The sequence below is a fragment of the Capra hircus genome, chromosome 24 (assembly GCF_001704415.2).
Source record: "Capra hircus breed San Clemente chromosome 24, ASM170441v1, whole genome shotgun sequence".
NCBI lineage: Eukaryota > Metazoa > Chordata > Mammalia > Artiodactyla > Bovidae > Capra > Capra hircus.
Window position 1 is genome coordinate 51,353,105 of NC_030831.1, and position 4,950 is coordinate 51,358,054.

The 4,950-nt window shown below is 47.0% G+C and overlaps 1 pseudogene; it reads right to left on the minus strand.

Moving 5' to 3' along the window:
- On the minus strand, positions 2,843-3,706 carry LOC108633776 (annotated as a pseudogene).

Here is a 4,950-nt window from a genome sequence, read left to right on the forward strand (position 1 = left end):
TGAACTTTTAATTAGAGCCATTTTGAAAATGGGCATTTGTTCTCAGTATTATCACAGACTTCCTAGACTGGCAGGGATGGCCAGAATTTATTTAAAGGCTCTTTTTTAGCCAGGCAGACTTCAAGTTTGCATCCATAATAATCCTATAAATACCTTGCAGTATTCGCATCACCCTCTGCTTCTTATCTTGGAAAACCAAACAAGGTTAAAAGTATCTTCACTTTAAATGATACTAGCTATAAAGCCACCCCACTCCAGTACTCTTCCCTGGAAAATCCCATGGACGGAGGAGCCTGGTAGGCTGCAGTCCATGGGGTCACTAAGAGTCGGACACGACTGAGCGACCTCACTTTCACTTTTCACTCTCATGCATTGGAGAAGGAAATGGCAACCCACTCCAGTATTCTTGCCTGGAGAATCCCAGGGACGGGGGAGCCTGGGGGGGCTGCCATCTATGGGGTCACATAGAGTCGGACACGACTAAAGCGACTTAGCAGCAGCAGCAGCAGCAGCAGCAGCAGCAGCAGCAGCCAGCAGCCATAAAGCAGATCTACCAACAGCTCTGACTGTCCTGCTAGGCCCTAGCCAGCTGTGAAAGAGGCTCACGAGAGCAGGAGTGGGGAGAGGACTGCTGGGACATGTGGCCAGAGCCACCAGTGTCCATCCCTTAGCGATGTCCATCAGCTGGCTGGAGGAAGTCAACTGCCCTTGCAGCTACTTTTAGCATCCTCAGGAAAAGGTCTACCTAAAGCAGCCAGGCTCAGCCAGAAATAGAATCACCACACTGGAAGAGTCAGGGCAGCGTATCAGCTGGGCCAGCTTGAGCCTCTCCAAGTGGGATGGAGGAGACTCTTCAGTTGCAGCAGCTGTTAGGATCCCGAAGTCCAATGGTCCTTCCCTCAAGTCTGTATCAGCTTACCTGCCCTCTCTAGTGTGGAATCCCACCCCATCCTCATCCCACTCCTCGCCAGTTGCTCCCTATATGGTGGCCTTGAGATTCCTCTCTTCTCAGATCCGTCTCTTGGTTCCCACGCTGTCACAATGTGTTCCCAACAACGGGTGGACATCTCTCAGAAGGATTGAAGGTTATTGATTTTCTTTTAGGCTTGATGGCTTATTCATATATAGTTCTTTACTAGCTCATGGGTATATATTTATTTATCATCTATTTAATCATTAATTAAAAGAGATTTACGGGACATCCATTAAATACTTTGGGGAATACAGAGAACTATAGGACCTGGTCTTAATCCTAAAGAAGCTTCTATTATGGAGGCACAAAACTGCCACCTATGAAACATTTCAGAGTTGCTGAGGCAGAATACGATTCAAGATAGGTTTATGTAGTATTATGAAAATGGGCCAGAGCAAAGGAGAACTGATGAAAACCAAAGGGGTCTTTAGGACTTCCTCCTAGAAGTGGGGCTTTATCTCACCCTTCATAAAGGGGTGAAAAAGGTGTGGATGACCGTGGGTAGAGGGACAGGAGAGAGATATGTTCCTTATGTAGCAGTGAGTAATCAACAGTCTGAATTTGTGAGAAAGGGGCTCAAAGGTGAGTAAGGCTGAATGCCTCCAATTTCCCTAGGGTGTCATTAAGTTAGCAAATGCTACTCCAAAGTTACGTTCTGCAAGGCTCGACCTTATTCTTCTTGAAATCCCTTTTTGTTATAGGTCAGTAACTCCAAATCAGTGATGGAAATGGTGATGACTGATGAAACATCATATAGCTATTTGATATGGTTTGGGATAGTCTGTAGGGTAATGAAGACACTGTTAATTTAGCTTTCCAGTAATAGTCCTGATTTGCATGGAATCAGCCCACTTTCCCTCCCTTTGATGATCTCTGTGTATTTTATTTTATTTTTTTTTTAACATTGTATTTTTATTGAAAAAGGCTGAGCTACTTTAGGCAAATATTATACTTGTTAACTATGATTGGAAGATACATTCCTGATTTATTATCTCCATATTCAAAAAGAATTTCAAAGTAACAAAATAATTCTATCCACCATAAAATCCAGAATAGGGTTGGGCTCTGGGGACCAAATTCATTGTTCACAGGGTGGGCAGAACCCTCTGCCTCTAAACAATCTTTTGAGCTAATTCGGAGAAGGCAATGGCACCCCACGCCAGTACTCTTGCCTGGAAAATCCCATGGACAGAGGAGCCTGGTAGGCTGCAGTCCATGGGGTCGCTAAGAGTCGGACACGACTGGGTGACTTCACTTTTACTTTTCACTTTCATGCTTTGGAGAAGGAAATGGCAACCCACTCCAGTGTTCTTGCCTGGAGAATCCCAGGGACGGTGGAGCCTGATGGGCTGCCATTTATGGGGTCGCGCAGAGTTGGAAACGACTGAAGCAACTTAGCAGCAGACTTAGCAGCAGCTTTCAGCTCTGAGTCCTGGTCACAGTCTTGAAATCACAGAAGGTTAGAGACTGGAATTACTCAGCCAGATGGATGAGTTTCTGGTTCAGACACGAGGAGAGGGTTTCTTGGAAGTGATCAATGAAGCCTCTGCAGCAGAAACAGAAGACTAGGGCAGAGGGCATGGGGGCCAAACCAGAGGGGCCTGGCACTGGCGGGGGCAGGGGCGGCGGTGAGGAGCCCTCTCACCATTTCCTTGTTTTCATCCGTGTGTCTCCGTAGAACAGGGGCTGCGTTCAGTCAGTAACCCTGATGTAAGAATGTTCTTCTCACAGTTTCTCATAGAATTTAAAGACAGGGCTCAGTGGAGAGATCCCATGATGCCAGGAGCTACACGCTTTCGATTACTGAGGTGGTCTGGCCAAAGGTCCCAGCTCCTGGAAGGCACGGTCACGTTGTCTTACAGGGACAGCCTAGGGACGGATCTGTACGATCACACTGGATTGGGGCCTGCAGACTCCACACTGCTCAGGCCACGAATCATAGCCCTCGACACTGTGGTCAAACAACACAAAGCGGACGCCCTTCTTGATGTTGGTGAATGCGTGCATGATCCGAAAGGAGAAACTGCCTGTCTGTGGCCGGACGGGAAAACGTTTATGGAAGAAATAATGCAAGGTGGCATAGTTGGCATCTAGGAGCTTGACGACTAGCTGATACATCCGGTCATTGCCTTGTTGCTCTGTCCAGCGGCGACAGACAGAAATCCAAATCTTTCCAATATCCAGGAGCTCCCGCCACAGACCCTCCTCCTCCAGGTCCAAAATTTCTCCCTTGTACCAACACCTGTAGCTCATCTCCCCAGAAGTCTTCAGCCTGACCCCCAAGTCTTCCTCTTCCTCCAAGCCATCGCTACAGCTCAGCATCATACAGTCCCAGAGGTCTTCTTTGCCTGGGGGGTTCGCGGTGAGCTTGCGTCCTATGGGTCTGCGCTCGCAGAAGCGGCCCAGGATGCAGGGCCCGGGGGCGTCAGCAGGGGGCAGGCAGGTGCGGATGACGGGCCACAGGTCGGGGTGTTCCCAGGGCAGGATGCTCCGCCACAGGCCCCAGCCGTCCACCACGTCTCGCCAGTGCCGGCACACCGGGCGGCAGTGCCGGAGCAGCGTGCTAGGAGGCAGGTAGCTCAGCACCTTCTGGAGCATCTCGATGGGCAGTTGGTTCAGGCCCGGAGCCTCCTGTGGTTCGTGGTGCGGGGCTGGGACGCGGGCGGGCAGGCCCCAGGAGGTTGAGGCCCCCGTGGTCTCCTCGCCAGGCCCTGCGGCTGCTGCTGCCTGCATCTCAGCCGGCGCTCCTCACCAGTGGGCCTTCACCTTGCCTCGCCTCTCTCTGTGTATTTTAAACGTGGCTGGTCATGGGCTTGGATAGACTCACCTGGATTTTTAACCTAGAGCCTCTGCACATCAGCACTGTGTGGATGTGTTCAGTGGATCAGCCCAGGCAGAGGTAAGCTTCAGAGAACATTAGTGATTCAGTCCTCATGCAAACTGATCATTAAAACATGCCACAGTCCCTGTGGTTCCCCATTCCTCCTCCAATCCCCTCTTCAGGCCATTGAGAGACAAAGAAAATTAACAATATCTTTGTAATGAATCCTCGGGCTTTTTTGCTGGTAGTTACAATTCAAGGGTTGAATCCCTCTTGGTATTCAAACAGCATGATACCAGTCTAAACCTCCTGAGCCTGAAATGGACTAGACTGTGAGAATATCTAGTTAATCCCTTTCATGCTTCATATGAGGGAACTGAGGACCTGAGAAGGAAACTGACCTTTTCTGTTTCATTAAGCAATGGCTGAGTTGACCCAAGGCTGTCTCTGTGGCGCATTCGTCTGTTAACCGAAAGGTTGGCGGTTCGAGCCTCAACTTCCTGTTTCTGATTCACTGCGTGACTTCTGCCTTCAGTCACCCCCATCTGGCTGCCCATCTCAATCATGGCCACTTACCATATAAGTGTGTAAAATAAAAATATTTAAATTATAAAAATCAAATACTAATAATCAAATAATCTCCCCATAATAGTAAAACTATGGTCAAGATTTTGATTTATATATCTTCAAGCTGTATGTATATGGCTATTGGTTACATAACATATACATTTCATTTGTTCTGTAACCTATTTTTCTTACCTACATTTATCATGAGCATCTTTTCATGTCACCAGATACAGAAAAGCATTTGTATTTTTAAAGACTGCATTGCAATCTATCTTATGGATGAACTATAACATTTGGATAAAATATTCCACTGCTATACATTTAACTAATCATTATATTATTTTACCAGGTGTCCATTTATTTCCTTATGATAAATTCTAACTTGCTAGGTGACCCTGTGCATTATTTTAGATTTTTGATATGTGTTACCAAATGCCCTCTGGTTGGGACAATTCACAATCTCAGCAGCTGTACAGAACATTCTTTCCTTCACCTTCATAATCAGTAGACACTAACATTTTTATTTTTCTTTTACAATATGATAAGTAACCATTTTATGCTTTCTGTTTTAATTTGTGTTCTTCGGTAA